Raw genomic sequence first — 9240 nt, 5'->3', positions numbered from 1 at the left:
CTATGGAGCTCTGGAGCTATGGAGCTCTGGAGGTATGGAGCTATGGAGCTATGGAGCTCTGGAGGTATGGAGCTATGGAGCTATGGAAGTATGGAGCTCTGGTGCTATGGAGCTATGGAGCTCTGGTGCTATGGAGCTATGGAGCTCTGGTGCTATGGAGCTATGGAGCTATGGAGCTCTGGAAGTATGGAGCTCTGGTGCTATGGAGCTATGGAGCTCTGGTGCTATGGAGCTATGGAGCTCTGGTGCTATGGAGCTCTGGTGCTATGGAGCTCTGGTGCTATGGAGCTATGGAGCTCTGGTGCTATGGAGCTCTGGAGGTATGGAGCTCTGGAGGTATGGAGCTCTGGAGGTATGGAGCTATGGAGCCCTGGAGCTCTGGAGGTATGGAGCTATTGTGCTATGGAGCTCTGAAGCCATGGAGCTCTGGTGCTATGGAGCTATGGAGCTCTGGTGCTATGGAGCTATGGAGCTATGGAGCTCTGGAAGTATGGAGCTCTGGTGCTATGGAGCTATGGAGCTCTGGTGCTATGGAGCTATGGAGCTCTGGTGCTATGGAGCTATGGAGCTCTGGTGCTATGGAGCTCTGGTGCTATGGAGCTCTGGTGCTATGGAGCTATGGAGCTCTGGTGCTATGGAGCTATGGAGCTCTGGAGGTATGGAGCTCTGGAGGTATGGAGCTCTGGAGGTATGGAGCTATGGAGCCCTGGAGCTCTGGAGGTATGGAGCTATGGTGCTATGGAGCTCTGAAGCCATGGAGCTCTGGTGCTATGGAGCTCTGGAGCTCTGGAGGTATGGAGCTCTGGAGGTATGGAGCTATGGAGCCCTGGAGCTCTGGAGGTATGGAGCTATGGTGCTATGGAGCTCTGAAGCCATGGAGCTCTGGTGCTATGGAGCTCTGGAGCTCTGGAGGTATGGAGCTCTGGAGGTATGGAGCTCTGGAGGTATGGAGCTATGGAGCTCTGGAGGTATGGAGCTATGGTGCTATGGAGCTCTGAAGCCATGGAGCTCTGGTGCTATGGAGCTCTGGAGCTATGGAGCTCTGGAGGTATGGAGCTCTGGAGGTATGGAGCTATGGAGCCCTGGAGCTCTGGAGGTATGGAGCTATGGTGCTATGGAGCTCTGAAGCCATGGAGCTCTGGTGCTATGGAGCTCTGGAGGTATGGAGCTCTGGAGGTATGGAGCTCTGGAGGTATGGAGCTATGGAGCCCTGGAGCTCTGGAGGTATGGAGCTATGGTGCTATGGAGCTCTGAAGCCATGGAGCTCTGGTGCTATGGAGCTATGGAGCTCTGGTGCTATGGAGCTATGGAGGTATGGAGCCACCAGCCAGCACCCTCCGTGGCTGGATCAATGGAAGTGTTTTAGGTACCAGGCAGCCAAAGGGTCGAGGCCTCACGCTCGACCACGCCGGCGCAGAGTTCCAGCCGCTCGGATAAGCTCTGTCACTCACCCGCCGCGCAGCCACCGGTAACGGGGAAATGTCGCCGCCTGGCGGACACGCCGTTGTAAATGAATGGGCTTTCGCACTTAGTGCAATTTTCGCCAACTCTCTGACTTAGAGCTATGGAAGTATGGAGCTATGGAGCCACCAGCCACCCAGGCTGGAGCTATGGAGCTCTGGAGGTATGGAGCTCAGGTGCTATGGAAGTATGGAGCTATGGAGCTATGGAAGTATGGAGCTATGGAGCTATGGAGCTCTGGAAGTATGGAGCTATGGAGCTCTGGAGGTATGGAGCTATGGAGCCCTGGAGCCCTGGAGCTATGGAGCTCTGGTGCTATGGAGGTATGGAGCTCTGGAGGTATGGAGCTCTGGAGGTATGGAGCTATGGAGCTATGGAGCCCTGGAGCTTTGGAGCTATGGAGCCCTGGAGCTATGGAGCTATGGAGCCCTGGAGCTATGGAGCTATGGAGCTCTGGTGCTATGGAGCTATGGAGCTCTGGTGCTATGGAGCTATGGAGCTCTGGTGCTATGGAGCTATGGAGCTCTGGTGCTATGGAGCTATGGAGCTCTGGAAGTATGGAGCTATGGAGCTCTGGAGGTATGGAGCTATGGAGCCCTGGAGCTATGGAGCCCTGGAGCTATGGAAGTATGGAGCTCTGGTGCTATGGAGCTATGGAGCTCTGGTGCTATGGAGCTATGGAGCTCTGGAGCTATGGAGCTCTGGAGGTATGGAGCTATGGAGCTATGGAGCTCTGGAGGTATGGAGCTATGGAGCTATGGAAGTATGGAGCTCTGGTGCTATGGAGCTATGGAGCTCTGGTGCTATGGAGCTATGGAGCTCTGGTGCTATGGAGCTATGGAGCTCTGGAAGTATGGAGCTCTGGTGCTATGGAGCTATGGAGCTCTGGTGCTATGGAGCTATGGAGCTCTGGTGCTATGGAGCTATGGAGCTCTGGTGCTATGGAGCTCTGGTGCTATGGAGCTCTGGTGCTATGGAGCTATGGAGCTCTGGTGCTATGGAGCTATGGAGCTCTGGAGGTATGGAGCTCTGGAGGTATGGAGCTCTGGAGGTATGGAGCTTTGGAGCCCTGGAGCTCTGGAGGTATGGAGCTATGGTGCTATGGAGCTCTGAAGCCATGGAGCTCTGGTGCTATGGAGCTCTGGAGCTCTGGAGGTATGGAGCTCTGGAGGTATGGAGCTATGGAGCCCTGGAGCTCTGGAGGTATGGAGCTATGGTGCTATGGAGCTCTGAAGCCATGGAGCTCTGGTGCTATGGAGCTCTGGAGCTCTGGAGGTATGGAGCTCTGGAGGTATGGAGCTATGGAGCCCTGGAGCTCTGGAGGTATGGAGCTATGGTGCTATGGAGCTCTGAAGCCATGGAGCTCTGGTGCTATGGAGCTCTGGAGCTCTGGAGGTATGGAGCTCTGGAGGTATGGAGCTCTGGAGGTATGGAGCTATGAAGCCCTGGAGCTCTGGAGGTATGGAGCTATGGTGCTATTGAGCTCTGAAGCCATGGAGCTCTGGTGCTATGGAGCTCTGGAGGTATGGAGCTCTGGAGGTATGGAGCTCTGGAGGTATGGAGCTATGGAGCCCTGGAGCTCTGGAGGTATGGAGCTATGGTGCTATGGAGCTCTGAAGCCATGGAGCTCTGGTGCTATGGAGCTCTGGAGGTATGGAGCTCTGGAGGTATGGAGCTCTGGAGGTATGGAGCTATGGAGCCCTGGAGCTCTGGAGGTATGGAGCTATGGTGCTATGGAGCTCTGAAGCCATGGAGCTCTGGTGCTATGGAGCTCTGGAGGTATGGAGCTCTGGAGGTATGGAGCTCTGGAGGTATGGAGCTATGGAGCCCTGGAGCTCTGGAGGTATGGAGCTATGGTGCTATGGAGCTCTGAAGCCATGGAGCTCTGGTGCTATGGAGCTATGGAGCTCTGGTGCTATGGAGCTATGGAGGTATGGAGCCACCAGCCAGCACCCTCCGTGGCTGGATCAATGGAAGTGTTTTAGGTACCAGGCAGCCAAAGGGCCGAGGCCTCACGCTCGACCACGCCGGCGCAGAGTTCCAGCCGCTCGGATAAGCTCTGTCACTCACCCGCCGCGCAGCCACCGGTAACGGGGAAATGTCGCCGCCTTGTGGACACGCCGTTGTAAATGAATGGGCTTTCGCACTTAGTGCAATTTTCGCCAACTCTCTGACTTAGAGCTATGGAAGTATGGAGCTATGGAGCCACCAGCCACCCAGGCTGGAGCTCTGGAGCTCTGGAGGTATGGAGCTCTGGTGCTATGGAAGTATGGAGCTCTGGTGCTATGGAAGTATGGAGCTATGGAGGTATGGAAGTATGGAGCTATGGAAGTATGGAGCTATGGAGCTCTGGAAGTATGGAGCTATGGAGCTCTGGAGGTATGGAGCCCTGGAGCTATGGAGCCCTGGAGCTATGGAAGTATGGAGCTCTGGTGCTATGGAGCTATGGAGCTCTGGTGCTATGGAGCTATGGAGCTATGGAGCTCTGGAGCTATGGAGCTCTGGAGGTATGGAGCTATGGAGCTATGGAGCTCTGGAGGTATGGAGCTATGGAGCTATGGAAGTATGGAGCTCTGGTGCTATGGAGCTATGGAGCTCTGGTGCTATGGAGCTATGGAGCTCTGGTGCTATGGAGCTATGGAGCTATGGAGCTCTGGAAGTATGGAGCTCTGGTGCTATGGAGCTATGGAGCTCTGGTGCTATGGAGCTATGGAGCTCTGGTGCTATGGAGCTCTGGTGCTATGGAGCTCTGGTGCTATGGAGCTATGGAGCTCTGGTGCTATGGAGCTATGGAGCTCTGGAGGTATGGAGCTCTGGAGGTATGGAGCTCTGGAGGTATGGAGCTATGGAGCCCTGGAGCTCTGGAGGTATGGAGCTATGGTGCTATGGAGCTCTGAAGCCATGGAGCTCTGGTGCTATGGAGCTCTGGAGCTCTGGAGGTATGGAGCTCTGGAGGTATGGAGCTATGGAGCCCTGGAGCTCTGGAGGTATGGAGCTATGGAGCTCTGAAGCCATGGAGCTCTGGTGCTATGGAGCTCTGGAGCTCTGGAGGTATGGAGCTCTGGAGGTATGGAGCTCTGGAGGTATGGAGCTATGGAGCCCTGGAGCTCTGGAGGTATGGAGCTATGGTGCTATGGAGCTCTGAAGCCATGGAGCTCTGGTGCTATGGAGCTCTGGAGGTATGGAGCTCTGGAGGTATGGAGCTCTGGAGGTATGGAGCTATGGAGCCCTGGAGCTCTGGAGGTATGGAGCTATGGTGCTATGGAGCTCTGAAGCCATGGAGCTCTGGTGCTATGGAGCTCTGGAGGTATGGAGCTCTGGAGGTATGGAGTTCTGGAGGTATGGAGCTATGGAGCCCTGGAGCTCTGGAGGTATGGAGCTATGGTGCTATGGAGCTCTGAAGCCATGGAGCTCTGGTGCTATGGAGCTATGGAGCTCTGGTGCTATGGAGCTATGGAGGTATGGAGCCACCAGCCAGCACCCTCCGTGGCTGGATCAATGGAAGTGTTTTAGGTACCAGGCAGCCAAAGGGCCGAGGCCTCACGCTCGACCACGCCGGCGCAGAGTTCCAGCCGCTCGGATAAGCTCTGTCACTCACCCGCCGCGCAGCCACCGGTAACGGGGAAATGTCGCCGCCTGGCGGACACGCCGTTGTAAATGAATGGGCTTTCGCACTTAGTGCAATTTTCGCCAACTCTCTGACTTAGAGCTATGGAAGTATGGAGCTATGGAGCCACCAGCCACCCAGGCTGGAGCTATGGAGCTCTGGAGCTATGGAGCTATGGAAGTATGGAGCTATGGAGCTATGGAGCTATGGAAGTATGGAGCTATGGAGCTATGGAGCTCTGGAAGTATGGAGCTATGGAGCTCTGGAGGTATGGAGCTATGGAGCCCTGGAGCCCTGGAGCTATGGAGCTCTGGTGCTATGGAGGTATGGAGCTCTGGAGGTATGGAGCTCTGGAGGTATGGAGCTATGGAGCTATGGAGCCCTGGAGCTATGGAGCTATGGAGCCCTGGAGCTATGGAGCTATGGAGCTCTGGTGCTATGGAGCTATGGAGCTCTGGTGCTATGGAGCTATGGAGCTCTGGTGCTATGGAGCTATGGAGCTCTGGTGCTATGGAGCTATGGAGCTCTGGAAGTATGGAGCTATGGAGCTCTGGAGGTATGGAGCTATGGAGCCCTGGAGCTATGGAGCCCTGGAGCTATGGAAGTATGGAGCTCTGGTGCTATGGAGCTATGGAGCTCTGGTGCTATGGAGCTATGGAGCTCTGGAGCTATGGAGCTCTGGAGGTATGGAGCTATGGAGCTATGGAGCTCTGGAGGTATGGAGCTATGGAGCTATGGAAGTATGGAGCTCTGGTGCTATGGAGCTATGGAGCTCTGGTGCTATGGAGCTATGGAGCTCTGGTGCTATGGAGCTATGGAGCTATGGAGCTCTGGAAGTATGGAGCTCTGGTGCTATGGAGCTATGGAGCTCTGGTGCTATGGAGCTATGGAGCTCTGGTGCTATGGAGCTATGGAGCTCTGGTGCTATGGAGCTCTGGTGCTATGGAGCTCTGGTGCTATGGAGCTATGGAGCTCTGGTGCTATGGAGCTATGGAGCTCTGGAGGTATGGAGCTCTGGAGGTATGGAGCTCTGGAGGTATGGAGCTTTGGAGCCCTGGAGCTCTGGAGGTATGGAGCTATGGTGCTATGGAGCTCTGAAGCCATGGAGCTCTGGTGCTATGGAGCTCTGGAGCTCTGGAGCTCTGGAGGTATGGAGCTCTGGAGGTATGGAGCTATGGAGCCCTGGAGCTCTGGAGGTATGGAGCTATGGTGCTATGGAGCTCTGAAGCCATGGAGCTCTGGTGCTATGGAGCTCTGGAGCTCTGGAGGTATGGAGCTCTGGAGGTATGGAGCTATGGAGCCCTGGAGCTCTGGAGGTATGGAGCTATGGTGCTATGGAGCTCTGAAGCCATGGAGCTCTGGTGCTATGGAGCTCTGGAGCTCTGGAGGTATGGAGCTCTGGAGGTATGGAGCTCTGGAGGTATGGAGCTATGGAGCCCTGGAGCTCTGGAGGTATGGAGCTATGGTGCTATGGAGCTCTGAAGCCATGGAGCTCTGGTGCTATGGAGCTCTGGAGGTATGGAGCTCTGGAGGTATGGAGCTCTGGAGGTATGGAGCTAAGGAGCCCTGGAGCTCTGGAGGTATGGAGCTATGGTGGTATGGAGCTCTGAAGCCATGGAGCTCTGGTGCTATGGAGCTATGGAGCTCTGGTGCTATGGAGCTATGGAGGTATGGAGCCACCAGCCAGCACCCTCCGTGGCTGGATCAATGGAAGTGTTTTAGGTACCAGGCAGCCAAAGGGCCGAGGCCTCACGCTCGACCACGCCGGCGCAGAGTTCCAGCCGCTCGGATAAGCTCTGTCACTCACCCGCCGCGCAGCCACCGGTAACGGGGAAATGTCGCCGCCTTGTGGACACGCCGTTGTAAATGAATGGGCTTTCGCACTTAGTGCAATTTTCGCCAACTCTCTGACTTAGAGCTATGGAAGTATGGAGCTATGGAGCCACCAGCCACCCAGGCTGGAGCTCTGGAGCTCTGGAGGTATGGAGCTCTGGTGCTATGGAAGTATGGAGCTCTGGTGCTATGGAAGTATGGAGCTATGGAGGTATGGAAGTATGGAGCTATGGAAGTATGGAGCTATGGAGCTCTGGAAGTATGGAGCTATGGAGCTCTGGAGGTATGGAGCCCTGGAGCTATGGAGCCCTGGAGCTATGGAAGTATGGAGCTCTGGTGCTATGGAGCTATGGAGCTCTGGTGCTATGGAGCTATGGAGCTATGGAGCTCTGGAGCTATGGAGCTCTGGAGGTATGGAGCTATGGAGCTATGGAGCTCTGGAGGTATGGAGCTATGGAGCTATGGAAGTATGGAGCTCTGGTGCTATGGAGCTATGGAGCTCTGGTGCTATGGAGCTATGGAGCTCTGGTGCTATGGAGCTATGGAGCTATGGAGCTCTGGAAGTATGGAGCTCTGGTGCTATGGAGCTATGGAGCTCTGGTGCTATGGAGCTATGGAGCTCTGGTGCTATGGAGCTCTGGTGCTATGGAGCTATGGAGCTCTGGTGCTATGGAGCTCTGGAGGTATGGAGCTCTGGAGGTATGGAGCTCTGGAGGTATGGAGCTATGGAGCCCTGGAGCTCTGGAGGTATGGAGCTATGGTGCTATGGAGCTCTGAAGCCATGGAGCTCTGGTGCTATGGAGCTATGGAGCTCTGGTGCTATGGAGCTATGGAGCTATGGAGCTCTGGAAGTATGGAGCTCTGGTGCTATGGAGCTATGGAGCTCTGGTGCTATGGAGCTATGGAGCTCTGGTGCTATGGAGCTATGGAGCTCTGGTGCTATGGAGCTCTGGTGCTATGGAGCTCTGGTGCTATGGAGCTATGGAGCTCTGGTGCTATGGAGCTATGGAGCTCTGGAGGTATGGAGCTCTGGAGGTATGGAGCTCTGGAGGTATGGAGCTATGGAGCCCTGGAGCTCTGGAGGTATGGAGCTATGGTGCTATGGAGCTCTGAAGCCATGGAGCTCTGGTGCTATGGAGCTCTGGAGCTCTGGAGGTATGGAGCTCTGGAGGTATGGAGCTATGGAGCCCTGGAGCTCTGGAGGTATGGAGCTATGGTGCTATGGAGCTCTGAAGCCATGGAGCTCTGGTGCTATGGAGCTATGGAGCTCTGGAGGTATGGAGCTCTGGAGGTATGGAGCTATGGAGCCCTGGAGCTCTGGAGGTATGGAGCTATGGTGCTATGGAGCTCTGAAGCCATGGAGCTCTGGTGCTATGGAGCTCTGGAGGTATGGAGCTCTGGAGGTATGGAGCTCTGGAGGTATGGAGCTATGGAGCCCTGGAGCTCTGGAGGTATGGAGCTATGGTGCTATGGAGCTCTGAAGCCATGGAGCTCTGGTGCTATGGAGCTCTGGAGGTATGGAGCTCTGGAGGTATGGAGCTCTGGAGGTATGGAGCTATGGAGCCCTGGAGCTCTGGAGGTATGGAGCTATGGTGCTATGGAGCTCTGAAGCCATGGAGCTCTGGTGCTATGGAGCTATGGAGCTCTGGTGCTATGGAGCTATGGAGGTATGGAGCCACCAGCCAGCACCCTCCGTGGCTGGATCAATGGAAGTGTTTTAGGTACCAGGCAGCCAAAGGGCCGAGGCCTCACGCTCGACCACGCCGGCGCAGAGTTCCAGCCGCTCGGATAAGCTCTGTCACTCACCCGCCGCGCAGCCACCGGTAACGGGGAAATGTCGCCGCCTTGTGGACACGCCGTTGTAAATGAATGGGCTTTCGCACTTAGTGCAATTTTTGCCAACTCTCTGACTGGAGCTATGGAAGTATGGAGCTATGGAGCCACCAGCCACCCAGGCTGGAGCTATGGAGCTCTGGAGGTATGGAGCTCTGGTGCTATGGAAGTATGGAGCTATGGAGCTATGGAAGTATGGAGCTATGGAGCTATGGAGCTCTGGAAGTATGGAGCTATGGAGCTCTGGAGGTATGGAGCTATGGAGCCCTGGAGCCCTGGAGCTATGGAGCCCTGGAGCTATGGAGCTATGGAGCCCTGGAGCTATGGAGCTATGGAGCCCTGGAGCTATGGAGCTATGGAGCTCTGGTGCTATGGAGCTATGGAGCTCTGGTGCTATGGAGATATGGAGCTCTGGTGCTATGGAGCTATGGAGCTCTGGTGCTATGGAGCTATGGAGCTCTGGAAGTATGGAGCTATGGAGCTCTTGAGGTATGGAGCTATGGAGC

This window comes from Syngnathus leptorhynchus, unplaced genomic scaffold (genome assembly GCF_054491065.1).
Source record: "Syngnathus leptorhynchus isolate UIUO unplaced genomic scaffold, UIUO_Slep HiC_scaffold_227, whole genome shotgun sequence".
NCBI lineage: Eukaryota > Metazoa > Chordata > Actinopteri > Syngnathiformes > Syngnathidae > Syngnathus > Syngnathus leptorhynchus.
The sequence above is the reverse complement of the archived record's forward strand: the minus strand, read 5'-3'. Positions refer to the sequence as shown.